Source organism: Pelmatolapia mariae, linkage group LG17 (genome assembly GCF_036321145.2).
Source record: "Pelmatolapia mariae isolate MD_Pm_ZW linkage group LG17, Pm_UMD_F_2, whole genome shotgun sequence".
In the NCBI taxonomy this organism is placed as follows: Eukaryota; Metazoa; Chordata; class Actinopteri; order Cichliformes; family Cichlidae; genus Pelmatolapia; species Pelmatolapia mariae.
This window is the reverse complement of record NC_086242.1, coordinates 17,843,089-17,869,447: the sequence shown is the minus strand read 5'-3', so window position 1 is coordinate 17,869,447 and position 26,359 is coordinate 17,843,089. Positions and strand designations below refer to the sequence as shown.

General features: G+C 39.8%; 1 protein-coding gene across 3 annotated transcripts in view; it reads right to left on the bottom strand.

Annotated features, from left to right (window-relative positions):
- Positions 1–26,359, bottom strand: part of dgki (diacylglycerol kinase, iota) — a 99,532-nt gene that overhangs the window by 54,145 nt on the left and 19,028 nt on the right. The window lies entirely within an intron of this gene.

Genomic DNA, 26,359 nt, shown 5'->3' with positions numbered 1-26,359 from the left:
AAAGACAAAGTGTCACCTTTATTTGCAAACCACACCCACAGTGTTGTTTGGCATGGCTTTTTATAGGCACACCAAGGGACTCTTTAAAGTGTTATGACCGGGGCTTTAAAATTCACACTAAGTTAGTAAAAATGAGAGAAGTTAATCATTTGACATGAACAAAAAGTATTAGTAAAGGAGATGGAGATGCCACAAAATTTGTTTGACAAGATTAACTTCACTTCACAAAAGTGATGTAGTTACTGAACTTAAAGAAAATCCGCCGTAAAAAGATGCTTTAATGTGTATTTCCCACCCAGTTGGCAGGTGGTTACCTGCTAACAGAAGAGAGATAACTGTCACTGTGGCTAAACCTGAACCAAACCACATATGAGTCTGGGCTTTTAGGAAAGGGCATACGAGTACTGCTGTAAAGGAAAAGGGTGTGCTCCAACACAACGGCAAAAAGAAAAGAAAAAAAGAGAGCTTGTAGCTCAAAGGAATGCAAAAAAAGTTGCACACTGACAACAAACTGCTTGATTTATGATTAAACTATTTATTTATGAATATTCATTATATTAAAGTATACTACAGTAGAATACAAACTATTGCAGATCAGGAAAATTTAAAATATCCTGAGTTGAGGCGATGAACAAGATGTTTATAGTAACTAGTAATTATGGGCATGACCAAAGGGGTGTGTGTGTGTGTGTGTGTGTGTGTGTGTGTGTGTGTGTGTGTGTGTGTGTGTGTCTGTCAGTGGAAAAGGTTGCACAGAGTATCTGACCCCCTGTTGAAAGTTTCAGTGGCCCTCTGTCTAAAATTATCAGCCAGGACAAAGAGGAGTCCACTTACACTCCCTGTAACCTGATGACAGACACACAGACACACAGACACACACTTAAACACACAAACAAGTGCTCACAGCCCCTGAGATAAAAATAGCACACTGTGGATGACCGGAAATGAAAGGACGTATGGAGGCCGGACATATGCCACATAAAACAGCGACCACACACAAATACCAGCTAAGTCTAACTGATTAAAGGACCTCGTTATTTAAGCCCTCATTTTTACACTTTTACTCCTCGTTACTCACAAAGTTCTCCACTCAGCTCTGAGGGCACTGCAACACAGTAAGTCCATTAGAGGAAGTAGCACATGCAGCGAGACTGAACAAACCCAGAGTTTTACTGGAACTGCTTATTCAGAAGTGAAACGAAAGGCAGAAAGTGAATATGCAAACATTTATCAGGCTTAAACAAGTTTGTGTTTCATTTTGTCTGCTGAGGCCGGACACACATTTGTTTAGGGACAATGGTGCGTTTGATGCGTGCCGAAACCAATTTTAAAAATCAACAAGAAACGAGAAATGAAAACGAAAAATGTTTCATTTTCTGCTGATTCAAGTTTGACCTACTGCACCTATTAAATGAGTAAACAGGGTTTCTAATAAACTGGAAGTCAGACATATTGCTGGTGTTCACCACCCCTCATTTCTCAATGTTTTGTGAAGAAAATGGGTGTAGTGATTTGTGCAACCGTGAATGGAAATACAGCGTCGAAGGCAAAGGCTGTTTGTACAATCACTTTAAAGTCAGTATTTTGTGTAACCACCTTTATTCTTCAACACAGCCTAAACTCTGAGGCCGATTTCCTGTAATTTCCTTAAGTAGTCTTCAGGAATAGTTCTCTAATAGTTCTTCTTCCTGAAACACAATGAAAAGTTCTTATTTGGATGTTGGCTGCTGTTTGATGATCCCACACTTCTTCATTAATGTTGAGGTCCGGGCTCTGGGGAGGCCAGTCCATGATTGATTATGTTCCACTGTGTGGTTTTCTATCCAGGTATGCTTTTACTGTATGGTATTGCATCAAAATCTAACAGTACTTGTTAGAGTGAATTGATAAATGTTTGTCATTTTTATGCTTGACCATCCATCTCTATATAGTTTAACTGTGGGATGAAAACAATTCCACTCTCCCCCTCCCCAGATTCTCGAGGTTCTGGGTGCGAGGTTGAAGTGTGTTATCACAGGTCTTTTGATGTAAGCTTCCTGCGGTTACGACCCTTTGGTCAGCAGGAGGACACACACACACACACACACACACACACACACACACACACACACACACACACACATTCCTACTTACATATAGAAATTCACACATGGCATACAAAGCTTTGTCTTAGAACTATGTGGGCGTTACTTCTTGTGTGTCTCAATAAAAGGCAGCAGGAGGAGGTCATCGTCGGGGGTCATTTTTGTGTGAGACACAAGACGATACTTCCCTTGCAAGTGAAAACGATCGATTGCTGTTGACTTGTATTTCTTTCACGGGAATAAGTCTCTAGAATTAGTGGGGTCTGAGTTAGACCCAACAGTACTCTTCTATGCTCTGTAGGGAAAACAAATATTATGCTAATTATGCCAAAACACTAAAATTTTACATAATTTAATGCCTGTCAAACGTTGGCATTTTTCAAAGATGGTTGGAGTGGACTGAAAAGCAGTGAAAAAGCAGTCACTGCTTGCTGTAAAGTGCTATTCCTCAAGACCACTTTACAAAATTGCAAGGAGGTCTGGCTCCTTGGAAACTAAATATAAAGACTTTTGTACAGTAGTGTTCACCTGCACATTTGGACAATTGTGTTCATATTTCTCTGAGCCAGAAACACAGACAAAGGAAATCTTTCCTAAGCAATGCAACAACTTTCTGCAATGCAATGCATCATCTGAGAGCAAATGATAATCAGTTAACATGTTTATTTCAGCCCTGTACACTACTTTAAACTGTGCATACTGAGCCACTATGATGTCACCTTAGTTTTTAAATTAACTTTGTTACTCTTTACTGAAATTATTAACATATCTTCCTTCATATAAAACTTTTCACATGAAGTGTTGTATTTTATTCAAATTTGTGCTTAAATGGACTGTTATTACATTGAAGAATTATACTGTTTGCTAATTTTACTCTATGATTTTCTACTTAACTGAGCCATTTTCTGGGATGGATGTGCGTCATATACTTTTTATGTTGACTTTTTATGTAGACAGACCTGCACTAAACAAGATGACAGAGAAAAAACAAAAAACAAGACAGAGGGAAACACCAAACAACAGAAGCGAGGATAAAAATGAAAGTAAGCTCGAAAAGTAAATTCCAGAAAAAATTTCCAGAACAGCAAATACATTAAAATAGAAACCCAAAACTGAAATACACAGCACTCTAGCACCATGACCTCTTTCTTTAATAAATGCTGCTGTTACTGACGTTAGCGAGTATCGCTATCACAGATGACGGCCAAAACCAGGAAAATCAGATCCTTCAGAGAGAGACAAACACATTTAACCCTGCCGCTTACTGCCGAGGATTATTGTAAACTGATTACGGTTCATCAGATATGAATGAGTAGTTTGTGCGTGTGTATGTGTGTGTTGTTCATGGAGTTCTTACTCATAATGAAATGACCCTGAAATGAAAGTGTGTACCTGAGAGGGGTTTGTTTTTTTTGTTTTTTTTGTAGCCAGACAGACAGAAGTAGCAATACCCAAAAAAGGCCCATTAGCATCAGTGCACTTATCACACAAGGAGATAAATGGAAATACACACATTTAACATGCAAACACACACTCTCTTATTCAGAGGTCACGAGCCACCATTACATTTGAGTGAGTCCTAATCTACTAAAAGCAGACAGGATCACAGGAATTAAAGCTAGCTCCTACAAATCTAAACAAAAAATGAAAGTGGTCTCTGAAACACACGCGCGCACACACACACACACACACACACACGCGCGCGCGCGCGCACACACACACACGTCTGACTTGGAGTTATTTTAAGCAGATTTGTCCAGAAAAAGTCTGCAGAACCCCATTAATCTGAAAATAAATCTTCCTCAAAAGCAGTTAAATAAACAGGAATGACTCCTCAACACTGCAAATCCAAAAACGGGAAGTGTCTAAAGTAAAGGAAAAAATCAACAGAGCAATTCGCTGCACAGTTCACCCTTACCTGCAGAACTTCTAACATAGTTTTATTGCACTTGGACGGTTTTCACCCTCTTCAGTTTGAAGCACCAGTAGAAAATGATCCTGTATTATTACACCAAAAGCTACCCAGCAGTAGACAAATTAAAAACATCTCTACCTACACCATGAAAGTCCCAATATAATGGAAATGCTTCTACTTAAGTAGATTTCTTTGAGGTGCTTTAAGTACATTTTAATGCTAAGACTTCTGCCAAATTAAGAGGAATGATGAAGTGTTTCACCACTTTGCGTTAATACAAACCTCATTTTAAGCTCGCACATGAGCTTAAAATTTAATTCCAGTATTTTTCACACCAGGTGGTGTATTCATTTTCTATATTGCACTCATTTCCAGTGGACTGACTCCTGCCTTGGTCTTGGTAGCAGCTCTGCCACTACCTTCAAAGCTATCCAAATGAAAATTAGCTCCAGTGAAAACTTTACCCAAAAAATGCTTTAAACTATGAATTTAACTCCTCCTGTCCAATGTTCCTTAACATCTCCCACCAGATAGCTGCCCCTCCTTTACACTGTCAGAGGTTTCTTCCTGTTAAAAGGGAGTTTTTCCTTCCTACTGTCGCCAAGTGCTTTCTCATACTGGGTCATGATGTCTGATTGTGGAGTTTTCTCTGTATTATTGTAGGGTCTTTACCTTACAACATAAAATGCCTTGATGCAAACAATAAGTTATCGATCACAATGATAATCCTCCTTTCTAACATTTTAACTTTTTCTATTAAATGTGAACCCAAATTTTTGACTGAACTTATAAACTCATCAGCATGGACACAGGCTGTTTTCCCCACAGACCTCTATAACACAAAAGCTTTTGGGCATAAGAACGCAGGTTTAAAGCACGCACATCTTTTATACTGCTCATGACTGAGTTTGGCAAAGGAAGAAAAGCTGTAAAATTATCAGTCAATATAAAATTATATTTTTGCCCAGTGCCCGTCCTTAGTAGCTTCCAGTGGAGATATCAAACTTTAATTTTGGATGTCACTTCTAAAAACTTGGAAAAATCTGATTCCAGTTCTAACACCACCTACTCTTCCTCTCTTCTTCCTTCCCTTTACACTTTTCACTCATTTTTCCCCTTCACCATCTCTCCTCTTTTTTCTGAACACATCACTCTTCTTCAGTCTTCCTCCTCCTTCCTCTCTCTCTCTTGCTCCGCTTTGTCATTGTGCACATCACCTTCACTTCTCTCATACCTCCCCCTCTAATCTTCCTCCATTCTCCTCCCACTGCTTCGCTCCTCCTCTCCCTCACACTGCTGTCATCCTCTGCCCCCCTCCTCCTCCTCGTTTCTCATCCTCCCCTCTTGTCTCATCTCCTTATTTCCAGCCTCCTCCTCCTCTTCCTGTAGAGGTGGGTTGTCGGCGTTGCCACGACAACAGCACAGCGGGAGCATCGGCAGCTCATCCAGTAATTGTATTGGTGGAGAATCTGCGTGTTGTGTGTGTGTGTGTGTGTGTGTGTGTGTGTGTGTGTGTGTGTGTGTGTGTGTGTGTGTGTGTGAGGAGCGTGTTTCAGCAACTTTACAGTAAATGCAGTTAATTAGACAGACACCCCATCACCCTATGTGGGATGACAGTGTGAATGTGGACACAAAGTCATACACATATACCGTCTTCAATACACAGCCCACACGCTGAGGATGATGTAATTCGCCAAATGTTTTCTAAATACGGATCCTTTGCATCCACCGAGGGATCAACAGTTACTACAGCAGGAACTGTTTATGTAGTTTTTTCACTATTCCAGTGATTAAGGTGGGAAGAAGATATGATTCTCGAGGTGGGTGGTACGGATGATGTACAAGCCTACAGTGGTTAATTTTCCTCCATAGCTGCAGTCATTTAACCAGTTTCTGAAAATCACTGTGTGGCCACAGAGGCGAGTCGTGCCTGTGCAACAGTGCTCATGATCAAAGCTAAAGTGAGAACAAAAGTAATAGGCACAAAAATAAAAAGGCAGCTGCAAGTGGGAGGAATCGGGCTTAACATCTTCGGACTCCAGAAGATGTTGTGATTACGTGGGAGAAGCTGGTTAACAAAAGAGACAACTGCACCAGTGTGGGTTTACTCTGAAGTCAGTTTCTTTGCACAGACTGAGTATAATTGGAGAGAAATACAAATGTAAAGGTTTGCTTTTACTGAGAGCAACCACTTATTAGATTGTGTAGAAAAATAAATAAATATGCTTCATTTATTTAACCAATTTAGCCAATCCTAAATGTTAAGATTTTCCAGTCATGTCATAAGCCTTTTATACAGTGATGTTCTGTAAGGGGTTATCTTGTGAAAGGCCAGAAGCTGAAAATGTCACATCACTGTCTAGACTAGATGTGAATATATAATATATAACAGACTTTTTTTTGTATAACAAACTTATAAACCTAAAGGAGTTTCGTAACAGGTACTGGCCATAATCCAAGGTTAGTTTGCACCTCAGACGTGGATTAACTTGCAGAAAGACCAAAGTTAAACTTACTTATTTACTGATTGCTTACTTTAAAACCATCACACTGAATCCTGTAAAGGGGATGTGAATATTTTTATGAGATGCCACTTCTGTGGTGAATATTTATATATTGTTTATTATGTAGATCAGGGGTGGGGGAACTCGAGGCCTCAAGGGCCGGTGTCCTGTAGGTTTTAGATGTGTCCTTGATGCAACACAGCTGATTTATATGGCTAAATGAACTAATCATTTGATTCAGGTGTGTTGACCCAGGGTGATATCTAAAACCTGCAGGACACTGACCCTTGAGGCCTCGAGTTTCCCCACCCCCGATGTAGATGATGTATTTTAGGTTTAATTTGCATTTTTGTAAGGTTTACACTTTGTATGGCTGCTAACCTTACCAGGTTTCCCTTTATAATAAAGGGACTTTCTGGTTAAATAAAAGTATTAACAAGACAGTGATTTAAAATTACCTCACGGCACTGCACACAAAGAGGGACTTCCAAACCAAAATAACTAATGTCAAAATTGATTTGTCTGACTCAACAAACTCCCACTGATGTTGGAATATAGTTTTGCAAGCAGCTACTGCAGATTTTTTCTGTATTACTTAGACTGAAACCACAGTATAAAGGCTTAAGTAATGACAATAACAGTGATATTAGTAATAAGTTGCACAGCTTAACATTTCTACCACAGTCCAGTCTTTTATTTTAACCAAAAGAAACCGGCATTATTTTTGTTTCAAGAGAAGCAATTAATATGCCATTTCCAAAAAAGGAGTTGCCAGTGGTTGGTTTAAGAAATGTATTATTTTCAGCCTCGTTCCTGTTATATATGAATACCAAGAAGTTTATTTTTAAGAACAGTTTCATACTTATGAGTAAGATCTGCATTTTAAACACAAACCCGACAGAAACTGATAAATAAATTGTTAATACTGAGAAACAACTGAGGAGCCAATTATTTCCACTAATTTCACAACATTTTCTTAGAAACATTAACTGTATATGTGGAAACGTGACACATTACACTTGAGTCGTTGCTTAGATGTAGTTCCAGGTGAAATATTAAACATGAACAGCTCTCAACCGTTATTTTATAGTTTTACAGTGTACGTTAATCTACACAATCACATTGTTTATTTTTAAGCTTTACATAATAATACTTTGAGCCAGTGGTTTGTTGTTATATTGTTGTTTTCTCTATAAATGTGAAGTTTTTGTGTAGAATCAACAGGTACAGTATCACAAAGATTTCCTGTATACTTACAACACTGAACGTTTCTCATTATCCAACAGGAGTTATATATATATATATATATATATATATATATACACACACACACATATATATACACACACATATACACACACACACATATACACACACACACATATACACACACACACACACACATATATATATTATTTTAAAATGATATTACAATTAAACAATTAAAATTTGTCCTGAACAAGTAAAACTCACAAGATAGCGTAAGTGATTTTATAGTTCTCCTCTCATTGGGCTGTTCATGATTTATGCCAAACTATTATTCAGCATCAATATAAGTTAGGCCCACAATATAACAAAGAAAGCTCATTTTACTGTAGGTCATTGAAGAATTCAGCTGATGTTTTGTTGTTGTGACTATTTACAGTTAAAAAATACAGAAATACCCCACTATGACTGAGTGTGCCCACACTTTTGACTGGTACTATAGTATTTTTATAGTTGACTTGCCATTACACTCCAGTCACTAACTACATTCACTGTGAGCTACTGTAAAATTACCTGTAAGTCTGCAGTGCTATATTACAGTGCTAATAGAATGAAAAGCTGTTTCACATTGTTCAGATGTAGCTACAGGCAGAACTTCAAACATCTCAGTGGCTCCACTCACCTGTAGCCAAAAATTCGATGGAACCAGCGCACTTTTTTCCCCCTCCTTCTCCTTCCTGCCTTTGCGTGGGTTTCAATATTTATCATTATTATGCTGAAAGGTTTTCTCACTTACTCTGTAGCTAATGCTTTCCAAGATAAAAAGAGAAAAACATCCCAGTGCAGACTGAATCACCCAGAAGTTGTTTCCTTACACACTCACAGCACGGCTCGGGTAATTATGCCAATCAACGTGACGGGTAAGAGAGACCTGACACCAGACATCTGAGCTCTGTACTATGTGACAATGTGTGTGTGTGTGTGTGTGTGTGTGTGTGTGTGTGTGTGTGTGTGTGTGTGTGTGTGTGTGTGTGTGTGTGTGTGTGTGTGTGTGTGAGACAGGCAGGATGTGTGTGTTGTTGATCGAGTTACTATTAAGTTATGATTTAACCACAAACAGCCAAAGTAGAGGAGATAAAGTTCATGAAGCAAATTAATGTAGTGAATTTAAATTTCTTACAAAGACGCACCAGCGAGTGTGAGAGCAGTGGTATCCAATGAACTATGACACTGGATCCTCTGCTCTCCTTTAGCCTCTGCCTCTTTTTTCTACATCAACACACTTTCAAGCATATAGATGAGGATAACCAGCACCAGAGTGTCTTCAGAAAGCAATTCAAAGCAAACAAATTAGTCAAGCATCACATTAAAGTATTTGCGTGTCATACATTTTTCTCTGCTCTTTTCTGTTGGACTTGTTTATGCTCTTTATCTTCTCACTGTCCCCTAACCCCCAGCTGGTCACAGCAGATGGCTGCCCCGCCCTAAGTTTGTTAAGATGGAGTTTTAACAGATCTCTTCCTGTTAGAATTGAGTGCTTCCTTCCCACTACCGCCAAACACTTACTCATGAGGTTCAGCTTACTGCCGGTCTGCATTATGCGAGTCATCCATCCTCACATGCACAGACAACAACACAGACAACAGAAAAGCATAATACGACCTAATGAAGAGACAAATAAAGAATTCACACAGCATTATGGAAGATAACAAAACCATGATTTGTTTATCTGATCGGTGGCTGTTGGACTAAAAGCCTTAAGAAACTGAAAACTCACTGTGCAAAGGTTGATGCCAAATGAAAAAGAAAAAACAAATCTGACCAGCCAGTTTGTAACTGTGTGTTATAGAGAGACTGGGTTCAGCTCCAGCTCTCCGCTCAACCTCCACTCAGACCATTTAATACTTTGAGTTAGTATCTTTTTATTTCTTTTGAGTAATCGCCTTTCTTTAAACCTAACCCTGGTCTTATATACTACAAGCGGAAACTTTTTCAGACTTTATCCTTCTCTCTGTGCACCTTGGATTAGTAAAGGTTGTGCCAGAAACCTCTATTCTGTCTAACATTTTACAAGAGCAGCTAGCTTTAAAGTCAGACCTTCTACCAAAATGTCTGTAGCTGCCGTCTTTCTGTTACATGTATTTCACTTCAAAGCCACACAATCACAATAGACAACTTATCTAAAGTTTACTTTACTTAATCATCTTTTCAGTAAAGCCTGCTCCAAGGATAAGCAATCAAGGTTTCCCTTTTTTATTCATTGCACCACTTCTGCAAACAAAACAAAACAAAAAAAGCACAGATAAAATTGCTAATTCTGACAGCATAAGTGTTTTTTTTCCACAGGACTGCTAATATTTCAAAATAACCAATATATCATTTAAAGATATAAGCAAAAAGTTGTTGGAAGGGTGTTTAAACACTTTTCTTTTCTCTTATTTTCCTGCCTGTCTCCTTTCCCTCCTTACTGCCCTCACAGGTGAATCTTCTCTATTTTTGGAACATTACATAAGAGGTAACCTGGCAAAGGCAACTTGAGAAACACATGCAGACACACAAATGCATGAGCTCATGCTTTGATAGGCACGTGCACACACACACACATCACTCTCATAAGGAAAGGAGAGTGGAGCTGAGTGTTCGTGCAGCTCAGAGTTAGACCGATGTGGGGATTTAAAGGCCAAGAAGACCAACCTGCTTTATTTTTATACTGACAGAATTTAACTCTTGAGAGTGCAGGTTAAAAAGAAAAGTTCAGAAACTTCACTAAAAGATCAATAAAAAATAATATGAGTAATGCTAATTAAATTAATCCATGTTATGCAACAATATAACACATAATATCCAAACTGAAATGCCAAAAACAACAGGCTTCACTGAAAGGTCGACTCTCACTCTGTGCGTGTGCAGCAGGCTTTTGTAAGTTTAACATTGCATCACAGCTGCTTTTCTAAACTATCTGTGATGTCAAAAACCAAACCTCCCCAAACAAACACACTGAAGTCTGGCTCCACGAAATCTGCACAACTGCACAAATCAAATCTGATGGGTTTTGTTCATCATTTAGTACAATTTTGGCATCAAGTCAGGTACTTACTGAAAGCTTTGTGAATTTACAGTGAATTTCCTTGAACTAGAATTAAAATGTAAAAACAGCTAAATAAATGTATAAATCAAGGCAGACCTGGTGGGAAACATGAGGTAGGGAACTGAGCAGAGATTAACATGGTCATAAATATGTGTTAATCTCACAAATTGGGACGCAATCAATGCATTATTGGATCAGATATCATTCGGATCTCGACTCAGACAGCTCGATCGGGCATTAGTGACAACAAGCCGATCCATTTAATTCAATCCTATGAACTGGCTGCTAGCAAGAAGCCAACAGCTTCATGTTTGCCACGCCGACAGCTTTTCTTTGTAGCTGCAAAAAATAAAAAATCGATGTTTTTCTGCTCATAACTGCAGCTTCGTAAAACAAAAAAGGAAAAGAAGAGAAGCTGTTTTTTTTAACTTGTTATATCTAAATGTTTGATGTAAGTGGTGATGGGTGTCCATATGAAAAGTCTCTCCTGAGTCTCTCCTGCAGGTTATTTATTCTAATGGTAATGCTAGCAACACTTGTCTTATCCATTGATTGGCGATCAGTCATTTTTTCTATAATTATGTTGTTCCAGAAACAATCCCATCAGGAAAAAGTTTGGATCCAACAAGTTCCCTTCTTCCAGTGACCATTCTGATCACTTCCAAAACCTTTTCCTTAGGTGGCTAAGTTTAAAAGTGAGTTTTTCCTTCCCACTGTCGCCAAGTGCTTGCTCATATGGGGTTGTTTTATTGTTGGGGTTTGTAGGGTCTTTACCTCACAATATAAAGCGCATTGAGCCAACTTTTGTTTTGATTTGGTGCTATATCAATATAACTGAGCTGAACTGAACTGAAAAGGCAAACACTGGTCCCTGAAAGCCCACAGCCTCCATTGCAGGATGCCTGTAGGTACTGACAAAGATGTGTAGAGGCCCAGGAGAGTTGAGATGTTTGGAAAAACTTGCATAAGGTGTCACAGCAGACTGAGTGAGTCCTGACACAAATCCAACTATGAGCAACTTCAGTCCTGAGAGCTGCATAGCAAAAATGAGTGTCCTACTCTGGAAATACCCATGGGTCATTCCATGAAATATCAGTGAGTGTCCTACCATCAGAAAGACTTTAACCCTTTTACATGGCGTGATGCATAAACGATTCTTCACAGTGAAGCTCAAAACATCCAACAGTGGAGTAACAATGAGCGAAAGTGGCATTATGTGTGGCACAGAGACGCTGCAGAATGCCAATGAAGCAAACACCAATTGTGTCTTTTCGCAACTTGTCAAACTGCCAGTGTTTACAGTAACTTCATCACTTTTACTGTCGTCACTCGGTTTTTATTGTAAACCCCCAACAAAGAGGTGAAACTCATCACAAACGGGTACACAATGATCTGTGTGAACATGCATCGCGTTACAGGCTTAATGTGCGCACAAATACACAAGGATGTAAAAACATAACTTAAACTGAGCTCAAACACTGACAGTTAAGGACATCTCAATCCTGCCAACCTGCCCTTCATTCACTATCTAACAAATGCCTGCTCTATTCTGCTGTCGCTCCACTTCTGTTTCTTTATCTCTCTCCTTTCAATCTCATCCCAATTTTCCTCCCATTATTCTCTCCTCCACTCTCTGCCTCTATGTGGGTCACTGTGAAAAGCTCGTACATTGCCTCTGGTGACACAGCATGCCCAGCTCGTGTGCACGTCTGTGTGACAGAGACACACAAATGCAGGCCTCAGGTAAAGGCGTCCGACAGATTAAAGTTGATCACCACATGCAAGCGTGCACGACAAATACAAGATGAACTCGAGGATTCAAACAATTTAGACCATTACAAAAAAGAAAAACAAAAAAACAACCCTGTCTGGTACTCTATGGAAGGTTTCTGCCTCCATAACAACTCTACAGTAGGTGAATTTAGCTGTAATAAGCAATAGCTGCAGGCTAATGGCGTCTGCTAGGCTTCACCTCCACTAAGTAGAGTCATTCAGCTGGATCTATTTTGCTGTATTTGTGCTGTTGGCGTTTTCTGAAGGACTTGCTATGTGGTGCAGGAGGTTTATTCTTTAGTTTTAGAGAGTTAAATTCATGTCCTTTATCCCTCTGCTACTTTGCGCCAATTAGCTGATCGTCCAATAGCTGTGCAACCCATAAAGTTTATGAATGCCATGTGCTAGCAAGCTAGCCCACATTAGCCAATAACTCAGCACTCCGCGCTCTCATCCAAATAAGACTACTTCCTCACCAAGAAAAACAACATGGCAGCTGCTAACACACTCATGAGTCATGTTACTGTGGCTACATCTATCTAACAGATGGTAGGTATCCTTATCTTAAATGCAGTCAATGAATTTGAATGCAAAAATCAGTACACTCTTTGGATGGTATTGTAGTATAATTGACCCCCAATGCAAGCTAGGATTTTACTTTAAAAATGTTAAACTAACATTACAAGCCCCATCCACGCAAAACTGTTTACTTAGAGCCAAGCACACAGTCAGCACCTAGAGTCACCCGTGTAAGCACTCACTCCTCACACATAGCAGTTACAGCACCTAATCAGACACAACTTTAAGTCTTAATATGTCTTAAATGAGTAATTATTTTAAAATGTACTTCCTGGAAAAGGAAATCCAAAATGGTTTTGTGTCTGGCTGTAAACATGTTTTTTTCTGCCATAAAGTTGGGCAATCTAAAAGTTGACTTTCTTTTGGTGTCAGCCTTGAATGGCCACTGGAGGAACTGCATTATCTGGCACTTTCTTATTTTTTTTAAGCTAGAAGTCTGACTACTTGGAGTACTCTGGTGTAGTATTTTGGTTTCTGTGTAGGGCTGGGCGATATGGCCTAAAATCCATATCACGGTATAATTTGAAGCATGTGCGGTAACGATATATATCGCGATATATTCTTTTCTTCTGTATATTTTACACACTATAAGGCACACTTAAAATCCTTTAATACTCTCAAAAATCGACAGTGTGCCTTATGTATGAATTCTGGTTGTGCTTACTCACCTCGAACCGATTTTATGTGATACACAGCACGCAGAAATCTGTCAAAAAATGTTTTAGTACGACTTTGGTAAGCTATGAAGCCGCACCGCTTGATGGATTGGCGGAGCATTACGGCTACCGTAGTCAGAAGCCTCGCGGAGTGATCTGGGTCCAAAACGTCTGCTTCAGGTCCCAAAGTCAAACGAACACTGCGGCATCACTGAGAGTTACAAACTGTCTAAATTCTTTCATCTTTAATAAAATGATCAGCGTTGCTGCTTTACCAGGTGTAACAATTAAGTTTAACATCCAGGCATCCATGAAAACAGAATTTATTAAATTCAACAGAGTTAGAAGTTAGCAGGAAGTTAGCTCGCTAGTTTCCACATAAACATGATATGCCATGTTCTGACTGAGAGATTTCTGAAAAAATAAAAACGTACAGCTCTGCTATCACTTCCAACATAAATGAAGACAGAAAACTAAACAGCAGTGACGTTTGTAGGATTACTGAAGTTGGACTAGCTGGTATATAATGATGTCCTACGTGATCGCTAGCAAAACAGCTATGTTAGCATAACATTAGCACAGTGAAGCTGGAGGATGAACGCTAACTTTTTTCCACTCGATAAAAGTTAACGTGAGGGTTTCTGGTGGGACAAATGCAATTGCATAGCAGGATGCTATAAACGGACCAAACTTCAGTCAGGAGAACAACTGAGATAATCCATCCACAATACGAGGTTAGTCATTAATATACCGCAACAACATGGGAATAGAGCAGCTGCCAGAGAATTCAGCATTAATGAATCAATGGTACAGAAGTGGAGGAAGCGCAGTTTTTGGCTTTCCCCATATTCCAAAACTGCTTTGTCTCTTTGCTATTACTGTTGCCCGGCATAATTTGCAGATGATGTTGTTTGCAGCCGCTGCAATGCTTTCGACCAAAACAGGCGCAGCTTGATGATGACACCATCAACATGCGCTATCGCAGTAGAGGGGTATAGTCAAAATCTCTACCGTTGGCCAAATTTATATCGTTTCTACCGTATACCGTTTATACCGCCCATCCCTATTTCTGTGCTACAATAAAATGAAAAAAAAAAATCATACACATTCAAAAATGAGATTAAAGGTCCACCCAAAAAAAAGATTTCATAGGTAACCATGTTTACTATCACCCACAACTCAATTGCTCAAAGTAAAGTTAAAGAAAAAAAGAAAAGAAAAGAAAAGTTAAACTCAGATAGCGCCCACTCTGCACAGCTAAAAGTTATTTCCACTGAAGTCCCTACAAGTCCCACAGTTTCATCGATATTCCATGATCGCTGGTCTCGACACCACTTCCAGTCTCTTCCTGTGTGTAAGGATGTTCAGATATCTCCGATTTCAGAATAATGATGCACAGTAAAGCTGAAAAATCTACCTGTCAGCGCTAACTTAATGCTAATGCAGCTCTATTATTTACCTCAAACCTCTCTGACATTTCTGAACTACAATGTCTAATAGCCGAAATACTGCAAATATACTGGTGTTACTCTCAGCTAATATTAGCTGATCCATCATCCTGGCAGGTTTATAGGTCTAGCTCAGATAATGTAACTAACACTCAACACACTGTGTATAGACAGCAGGGCTGAAGCTGCCATTTCATCTTTGGTTGTGCGCTGCTTCTGATGTGTGCAGACATGATGAAAGGCTGTATTCAGACCAACAAAATGACATAAAGCCTCCTCATTTATTTCAGTGTCGCTACTGCCTTGGCACAGCGAGAGGTGCTGAAGCAGAGGGATCAAGCAAAAAGAAAAACTCAGGGTCATCCAATTAGATACTCAGTGCAAAATATTTGTGCACTAAAACAGCAATTAAATACATGTAAGGGCATGTTCCTGCTAAATAACAGTTTACTTTGCAGTCATCGAGGTGGCTGAAAAATCACTGCTTCAAAATCCCCTGAATCGCTGCACTGTTGTGGCATCGAATAAGCTACCAATGCACCAGTCTCATATTTGCATCAGATATCGGTACAATAGTGACTCAGAAAGCTAGACCGGGTGGCATGACAGCATTCAACAAGTCTATATTGTTCTGTGTTACTCAGCCATGCATCAGCAGCAGTGCACAGGTTATTAGAGTGAGAGACAGCATGGCACAGAAGAAGCTAAAAGCAAAGCTCAGCAGTTTGGAGGTATTTCATGCTTCCCACCCCAGCCAGTTCTGGTTGGTTGTTTGCAGGTGATTTTGAGTTAAACAAAAACTGCACGCGAAGTAAGATGACGCCACTGAAAAGGTCAGTTAATGAAGCTTTCCATGTCAGCTTCTCTGCCTCTGGCATGCTCTGTTTAACACTTATGGTATCATAAGGTGTGTTTGCAATTACTGATATGAGGAAATGTTCACACAGCAAAGAGCAGAAAAAGGAGAAACTAAAATGCCCACAAATGGCAGCAAAGCATTAAAAAAAACTTGCACAGTGAGCTGAAATGAAACAAGTGCAAATAAATTTGCTGAATAACAAATGTGTTTTTTTTATTAATAGTTTTTGTTTTAGTTCTTTCAGAAGCATTATTGTGCTCTATGATTTTGCCTTGGAAATAATAAAAAAGAAGGATTACATCAAAGGCCCTGCCTGAAAACAGTGGATTGCTCTCACTATGCTGGGGGAAGAGAGAGAAGTTACCCCATGTGAGGGCATTCAGATATCTTAGGATCTTCTCCTGGAAAGGTGGATCCCACAGTAGACCAGCAAACTCATGGAGTAATTGGCAGTAATGCACATGTTATACAAGACTGTTGAGAGAACTGAGCTGGAAAGTGAAGCTTTCAATTTATGGTCCAACCTTCATTGATGGTCATGAGCCGTGAGTGATGAGTGAAAGAGGAAGATCGCAAATATAAGCAGTCACGAGCGGTGGACTTCAAGTGGATGTCAAAGAAGTGTAACAGGAATGACTGCTCAGGTGTCAGGTCTCCATCCGTCCGTGTTCGCAACACAGTATAATCTAGACTTTAAAGTTATTTCGGGTTGTTCAGGGATTTGAACATGATGCCTCCAGGACAATTTTCTTTTGAGGTTTTCTAGGTACGCCTAATGAGAGGAGATCCCAGGGGTAGATGTTGGAGGAATTATACATCTCATCTGGGCTGGGAACTCCTTGGGATGCCCCAGAAGGAAGTAGGAAGATTACCCTTGTTAGCCTGCTGACAGCCCAACCTGACTTTGGAAGGATGGATGGATGGATGGATTACAGCTTATTAAATTAATACTTTCACTGGGATGATGCTGTGTATCAGCAGATACTCAAAGCCAAGCTAATGGTATTAGGTTTAGAACTGAAAAAGTTCTATTGGTGTGTCCCCAAAGCCCACAACTCAATCTTGAGCTACCATAACACAGGAAAACTGAAGCAGATAGCGAGCTATGTAAAATCGACAACAATATGCAGCTTCTTATTTCAGTCTCAGTCTGACCCTTTGCACACAAAAATACACACAAAAGCACACAGGAACGTGACTGCACACATACACCAGCCGACAATAGCAGGAAGAAATCAACACACAAGAAACACACATACACTCACGGGCAGATTAACACTGTAGCATATACTTGTGTGGTTATTTACTGTCAAACAACACACAACAACTTATCTGCACACACTCCACAATAATCACACACAAACATTTCCTTCACTCTCCATGCCTTAGCTGGTCTGGTGTGTCCGTGTGTGTGTGTACATGTGTGCAAAGGGGGGTGAAGTGTGTGGTTGTCATAGAAACCCCACTCAGACTTCCTTCCCAGTTTTATCTGAGCATGCAGCATTCCTCTCTGTGTCTGTCTGTCTTCCTCTCCGTCTGTCCGTTTGTCTGTGCCTCCACCGTGCGTTACATCGCTCCCCGCAAATCCCTTTCAGCACTGGGCAGCAGCTGAGAGACGCTAAAGGCAAACGTAGCTGCAGATAACTTGCTCGGGTGTGTAGTTGCCAAGCAGTGGAAGAAAAGGAACCACCAGATTGAGTGATTTCACCCAGCTGTCACTCCGCCCCGCTGAGCCGCATTGATTATCTGCCGAATGAAACGCGTGGTGCACCTGTGGACCGTGATTGCCATAAGCCAGCCCTGTTGGCACAGAATGGCACACTCATTCCAGGATCAGATTGCACAATGTTCGGGATCTGGATCGTGACAGAGCATGCCCCGGACCAGTCAAACCAGACAGATTCTGACATGGTAGTTTTGCTATCAGGGCCTCCCGAGATGTCCCAGATTCACAACTGGTTCATTTAAGCAACGAGACACCAGGGCTTTCCCTCCTTTTGTACTACAGCTATATTCCATGGCAGACATTTTTTCACAGCATGTCACAACAGGAAAATAACAGGTGTAACTGATAACATTAAAAACAACCGGATTCTATAGACCAGCTTAGAGTGGGCGTCACAATTATTTCCCTGAAGTTGCCATGCACATTTTTTGTAGCAGAAAAACAGGAAATGAGTGAAAGAAAACTAGTTTTGTGCTTTGATCATCAGAACAGAATCGTAAATAACTTCAGTGTCACTCATTTAGATGCCCTTGAAGAAAAACTGAAGGTTGCAAGCTGTTAAAAAGGACACACTGAGGGAAACAGTTCAGAATTGGGGTGACTTTCATTAGATTTAGCCTGGTGAGAAATCTTTGGCGCACATAAGTGGTGACGTTAATAAAGAGAAATTAGCAAGGGCAGAAACTACAGTAGACTTTTTCACATTATTGTTATAGCAGAAGTAGCTTGTAGGTAACATCTCCAATGCTGCCCAGTATTAATGCAGCATTTAGTGAATAAACAGTGCAAATTTGGGATTTACCAACGGACAATGATGCTGGGGACTGATTGAGTGGTAAAAGTTATCTGTGATAGCTTGGTTGGATCACAGACATTGCAAATATGAGACACCCAATACACTGAATCTGCCTTGCTATAGTTTTATCCCACATCTGCACAGATAACTGACAACTGCAGCACGGACATGTCTGTGCATGAAAAAAAAAAACGAGTTCACACCCTGACTTCTGGAGTAATTCGTGGTTGTGAAGCAGCTACACTGATCCATGATGATCTCAGAGGGAAAGAAAACAGGAGGATATGCTGGTGTGATTTTTAAACAAGGGCATAACGCGACTTTGCACTTCTTAAGCCTCGCTGCTTAAACGTCACTCAGCACGGGGGCAATGTGTGATCTTTATTAATTATATTAAGATTAAATAACATAATATAAAGGCAAACTTACATAAGCTTTCATTAAGATATCATCTGTGTTTACATGGGAAAAAAAATCTTCCATCTGATTAAAACTTGGATTAAACATCACTGTTTAAATGGACTAAAGTAACCTGATCGTGACGCTGAGTGTCTGAACTTAATAAATCATTTTGACAAGTGCAGAACTGTCCAACCTTCCCGAAACAGTAGAAGAAGAACAAATTGTGTTTTGTCTTTTAATCGTCACCTTGCTGCCACAGATTTCACTAACCTCCCGCTCTTTTGATCTGAATGAGTGCGATTTGGCAAGAATCTTTTGATGGCCTTTTTTTATTTGACTCATTTATATTCTGGTCAAGTTTTTAATCCAGTTACTTGTGTCCATATAAACATGTTTATTGTTACGTAGTGACTAAAAAATACATCTTAAAGTAGAGGCACCACAATCCCAGATCAAATTTATTATTGAAAAAAAGCTCTGCTCTTTGTCTTTGGGCCCTTTCCACAAGTTATACAAAAAAAAAAAGCTACCGCAGAGCTGTCACTTTCTGCCATAAAATGTGTCATCACCATTTATAAGCACACACAAAAAAAATGAGCTATTTTGTGGAGAAGGTTTCAAGGTCAAAGTATTGTTCAAGCTGCCTCACTGGCATAGATTTGTTGGAAACAGAAAATGTGTTTCAGCTGTGATTTTCCTGCTGTGACAACTCACAGGTCTGTTGGGTAAAACAGGTGCCCAACAAGTGATTATCAAATTTCAGAGTGATGCACTTGCAGTCCAGAGTCCTGATTCCTATTCAGGTCCTTTAACACTTTAATTCCTAATCTGACCCAATAATTACATTTACCTTTATCTGCACAGAACACTTGATTTTATACTGAAGATCTTGGTTCTGCTCAAAAAGTGGAAAAAAAAAGACATGCGACTCCTTTTTGATTACCATTTCCTGTCTGTTGGCAGACTGACTCTAATAAAAGTAAGATAGTAACAAATAATATGACCTGAAACTGAAAAAAAAAAAAGTAACCTGTGAATTTAGCAAGTAGACAGTTAATAGCAGGTTTCTGCATCTCAAGTACTGTATACTGAATTTTGCTAATGAGAAAGTTGGTTTGGTGAGATTCACACACCCACAAACGGAAAATTTAACTGTCATAACAGAACAACTGCCATGCACATCCTTCAAAATACAAACAAACTGACCCTGACTGAAACAATTCAGGAGTTTAGTGGTTTTAATTAAAGTGACCAAGTATGGGATTTAGGGGGCATAATTTAGGGGAATACAGGAAAATCTGAGATATACTGAAAGGAAAACTTGAAGGGGTCTCTGTGTTGGACAAACTATATAACAACACCATGTATAAATCACCCCAAAGCAAGTTTTTATTAACTCATTAAGCTTCTCATAATAAAAAAAAAAAAGATAGCATTGGCCAATAATCATTTCAGCTTTAGTGTTTGTTTCCATGTTTCACAATCTTTAAAGAGCGTTTTACCTCACACACTGAGACAAGCTACTCAGTCACATCAGTCAGACATGTGATTAATAGTACCATTACTTGTTTTCTTTAAACTGAGCAAATATACATTTTGACAGACATAAACTGGTTTTACTGCAGCAACAAGGTCATTCCCAATAGGCTATTAGCTGAAATCTTGGCATCTCTCCCTATGGTGTGCAGCAGAGGAAACTGTTCAAGAGGAGAACAAAAGAAGTAGTGACAGGCCTATTTAAAAAAATCTACAGCAGATGACCAGTATCTGAAAGTTTTGTCCTTCTATGTATCTATTGGTCACTAAAGCATCATTTGAAATGGTTTCATTGAAAGGATGGCTCTGAAGAAGTGATTCTTAAGGAAGAGAAACAGGATGAAAAGGCTGAGGTATGTCAGATTACAGAAAAACTGGGCTGAAAATCAGTAGCAACAGGTCTGATTGAGTGATGAATCAAACCTTGAAGTTTCTGGTCATCACTGTGTACGGAGGCGATCAGGGGAGAGATATAAGAGTGTCTACAGCCATCTGTGAAACACGGTAAAGGCTTGGTGATGGGGATTGTGGTTCACCCAGTGCTGTTGGTGGTCTTTTCAGAATTGGTGGAATTACAAACGCAGAAAAGTGGCAACATATTCAGATTCACCACGCAAAACCATGTGGAAGGGATCAGATTGGAAACAGCTTCATTTTTCAGCATGACAATGATCCCAAACACTCTGCCAATGCAGTAAAAACATACCTGGATAGAAAAACATACTCCCAGAGCTCAGAATCTTCAAGACTGAAGAATTATTCCTGAAGAATACTTAATAAAGAAATTACAGAAGAGCTTGCTAAGAAAGTTCATGCTGTGTTAAAGAATAAACATGGTCATACAAAATATGTGGAACCTGTTGGAGTTGCAAAAGCTCTGTTTTTGCCTTATAAACTGCATTCCCATGATTCGTTGCACGTCTGAATAAATCACTGCACCAGTTTTCCATTTTCCTACTAAAATATAAAGAAATGAGGGGTGAATTTAGCACCGTACTGCACTTTTGTCATACTACTATGTCTCTTCATGAGCTGTTCATGTATTGACTCTGACTAAGCTGGGGTATTTTTTATCTATTTGAATATCTATTATATATTTAATTGCAGTCTACTTTCTCTTCTCCGTGTGTCTCTGACAGGGAGTGGGTGTGTGAGAGCAGCTGCAGTCGGGTACACCATCAACTCTTATTAGATCACTGTCTTCACACATACACAGTAAAACACACAAAGTTAACAAGCAGGCACTTCTGGCCAACAACGCTGTTCTGTAAACGCCACAGCAGTGTGGTGACCAAGAAACACACACACACACACACACACACACACACTAAAAAACACACAACACACAGATACACACAGAGATAATGAGGCGTGCTACAGAAAAAAAAACTGCATCTGAGAAAACACATGCAAAGCAAACAGTTTCATAGAAGAAGCAGATGTTGAAACAGCACAAGCATGCTAGCTAGGGAGCACAGATATGTACTTTAAAGACAAAGGATTCATTAAGTCTTATCTAATCAAGTTTATCAAGTCTAAATTTTGTATTTATATGGCTTCAAATGGGTTTGTACTACTGGTAAAGAGAAAGGAGAAATCTAATCACATGTAACTCTGATAACCAAATTTTTGTACATCCCGACTTTTTAAATGCTCAAGGTTAATTCTTGAAAAATGAGCAGAAGATAAAAGAAGACCAGCTGGGAGGAAAAGATGACAATAGTTGAATATTTTTTAAAATAATTTATGATATTAAATCATCATAAAAAATGTAACTGCTGATGCTGAGGTCATGTAAAACACTGACGTCACATTTTTATTGTGTGTTTTGTCCCTGTGTGTGTCCGGTTATGAGGCTGGATACAGGAAGCCTGACTCTTTTCCCTCTGACCTTCCTCCCTCTATTTATAAGCATCGCCTCTCTCTCCCTCTCTCACAATGACACGCATGTCAATTTTACCCTCTCCATTATGTGTGCCCTTTTTCAATCTTTTTGTCTTTGCACCAATTCACATATTCTACAAAACTTGTGCATTTTTTCCAGCCTGCACTTTCAAGGCTTTCATCAACACTTATCATACTGCAACACTGGAAAGCCGATTAAATTTCGCTGCCAAGCTAAAGAATTTAGCTCCAAAGTCTGAATAATTGTCTTGTTTTGTTTTGTTTTGTTCCCTGGAGTTCCTGAGCCTCTGCATCCCTGAACACAGCAACCACTACGCTCCACGCTGATAGATCTCAATCCGCCGGTGACTTCCTGGGATAAAAATGAAACAAAGTCTGCTTTAAAGTGCCCACAAGGGTTTAAAGCCTATTTTATAATGGTCTGAGGAAAAGGCTGTTCAACTTTATTATGCATTATGTTCAACTATAATGCAATTTCTTTCTTATGGTCTGAGAAATGGCCTAAAATCTGGTTGGTGTTAATCTGCTTCCCTGGCACATCTGTAAAAGCAGACTACCAAATTAGGGAAATATTATGAAAAGGTTTCCAATGACTTTAAGACAGAACACACGTGATGCTCTCTGGCAAAGGTGAAGTTCTGATTACGCATGCTTTCCCTTCACTTCACCCTTACGCTGGCCTACATTATTTCTCCGCTGGGGGTGTGAGAGAGTGAGAGGGAGGACAAGTCGGATTAGAGAGGAAAGGGAGGAGAAAGTGAGTGTGAAGTGGAGAGAGGCTGGAGATGAGAGACAGGACAAGAGGACACATGGAGAGAGAAGTGAAAGGGATGAAGTGTGAGAGGAGAGAGAGAAGGAGTGAAGGAGAGAGCATCTGTGGGCGGTCTTGGCTTTGCCCAAAGGCCTTGGCTTCTCTCCTCCTCCTCCTCACGATCAACATCTCTCCTTCACACATTAACTCTCTCTCCTACCCCTCCGCAACCTCATCCACCTCTCAGCGCACGGCGTTACCCCATCCTCTCTCCTATTTATTTTGTGAAATCATTTGCACTTTTTGTTTTGAATGCACATCAGATTCAATCTTTTTGATGGTTTCTTGAAAATATGCATCTAAATGAATTCTCATTGGCTGGACAATTGCCAGTGTTACTCTTATGAGGAGAAAAGCTCTGCTTCGTTAACCTCTCAACATTGATCTATGATTTTTGGCAGCAGGAACCAAAACCAAATGGTGAATGCAAGCTTAATTAGCATTTACATCTACTGGACTCCAAACTGACACCGTGTCAAAGAAGTCACTGGCAGGGCTGGAATTGGTTTTAACTACGCCTATGATGACTACAGCAGGTAATGGGCTGGTATGTAAACAGAGCTTTTCTGCTCTAACTGAATACTGAAAGCCACGTTCATCCATCCACACAGTATTTTTAAATTACCATCTGCGAAGCTTTTAATGTGAATTCAAGATTATTTATTTGTTGCCAAATCACAACAACAGTCATCACAAGGCACTTTATATTGTAAGGTATAGACCCTACAATAATACAGAGAACACTCCAGCAATCAGATGACCCCCTATGAACAAGCACTTGGCAACAGCGGGAAGGAAAAACTCCCATTTAACAGGAAGAAACCTCCAGCAGAACCAGGCTCAGGGAGTGGCAACCATATACTGTGACCGGTTGGGGTGAGGGGACGTTTAACCATCTCACCCAATGGACTTCAGGAGCTGGAGATCGAACCACCCACTTTGGTGACCTTGGCAAACAAGATGGCTAACAAGGAGAGTGTGTTCCTCAAAGGCTGTTTGAGGTTCTCCAACTGGTCTTCAGGCCTGTTTGACTGAGGTCCAAGTAACATATCTAGCCAGAATATTCTTATTCTAAAATCTGAGTAGAGGAAATATCAAAATGCACAAAATTTACATTTTTACTGTACTACTGGTATTTTTGAGCTGCTTCAGCCAGCAGCATCTCTCTCTCTCTTTGTTCAGCAGAGTCAGCAGTGTATCTTTTCCAAAAACTCCCACTCAGAAAACCCACTCTGTTTCTATAAGTGGGAAGGATAGAAAGAAAGTGAGAGCACTTCTTATTGTCTGTGAACTAACTACTAACAGTCATAGTGGTGGAGTGTCAACTCAACATACTGCTGAAACACACACACAGCTACAGAGAGTGGTTTCTTACTCACTGGCTTGGAAAAAGCAGAGATTTTCTGGATTTCCCAGTAAGAGCGAAAGAGGAAATAGGATTTTATTAATGTCAAAAATGTAGAGGGCATACCACACGAGGGCTTCCAAAAGTGTTAAAGCTTCATGCCCTAAAGACCCACAAATATGCTGAAATTATGAGTACTTTGAAGAGGCAGGTGGTCCAAATCACACCAAGTCTGTTCTGTGAGTGACACAAAGTGAACTGAGGTGGATTGCAAACATAACCACAAAACACATTTTTAATGAGCGCCGTGCTGTATTTGTTTCACTTCTGTACCAAACAAGGCAGGGTATGAAAGCTGTACTCAATACATGAAGTCAATACCACATAAACACCCTACAGGTGAAGCCGTTCACTGCCAATTTCTGAGAACGCGGTGAAATAAATAAACTATGATATTGATTTCACATAACACAAAACAAAATGAACAATTTTGTCACATATTAGATCACACTGTGATCGCACTTCTTTAAAAACACCATGACAGGGCAATGACTGGATTTCTCACTTGTCACTCAGTTTGCACATTTATCATGCCAACTATTTCTAAAGCAAAGTGCTGAGAGTCAGCTTTATACGAGACAGCATGTTTGGGCAGGTTCGAAAAACGGAGTTGTAGAAACTTGGAGCACGTCAGCTCTTCCAAAGGTGTGTTCAGACTGAATGCAAAGCTAACTTTAAACAGGACGCATACACACAAAGTCAATGGGACACGCAAATTGATGTAAATAAGTAAAGCCATGTCTGCTCAGGTTTCTAGCACAGCTTTCTAAACAGAGCAGTAGAGAAGAAAAAAGCAGCAGAATTAGGAACAACTGTCCTTACTGGGATTTTATTTTAAAAATCACTCTGTCTGCACTGTAACACAAACAACCACTGTGTGGTTGTTTGTGTTGTGTACTTACTGGAAGACAAGAGTATTTAATTCCGTATTTTCAGCAGCCTATAATAGGACACCAAAATACATGAGTAAGGTAAAAATTATATTTGTTTTTAATTGCTTTTGTGTAAAGTTAAATAAAGTAACATTATGAGGCAAAAATGTGGGTGTAAAAAAAAAAGAAAAGAAAAGAAAAGATCCCATCTCCTGCTCCACACACCACTCATGAACAAGACCCGAAGAGCAGCAACTCAGACCGGGAATGGGCACGGCACGCTCTCAGACTTGGAAGTGAAAACTCAATCCAAATCATCCCGAGGCCACCAAAGCAGAGAGCCTGTGCTACTTGGCTATGCCGAGAAACTGTCCCTGTAAAAGCTGTAAACAGAATCGATGTCAAAGGGCAGGACCTCCAACTCCCACCAGGAGTGAGTCTGACTCATTTTTGCAGTGTGAACTAAGTAATCACTACGATTACACAGACTGCAACTGGCCAGCTACCCCATACTCCTGTAGCAACCCCCACATGGAAACCCCATGGGACACGACTGCATGCCCTCTGCAGGTTTACCAAACTACATGTAGAGTGGTTGGACGAACTCCTACGCAACCTCAAGGATGTTTTTTTTTCTAGGCTAGATTAAAATAACTAAATAAATAACATATTGTTTTATTTCAATAGCAACATGATATCAAACAAAAAACATTCTAATCATGTTTGTTATGTCACGTCACGTCATGTCTGAAACAACATTTTGGAGCCAATTTTCCACTCTGCTGGAATCATAT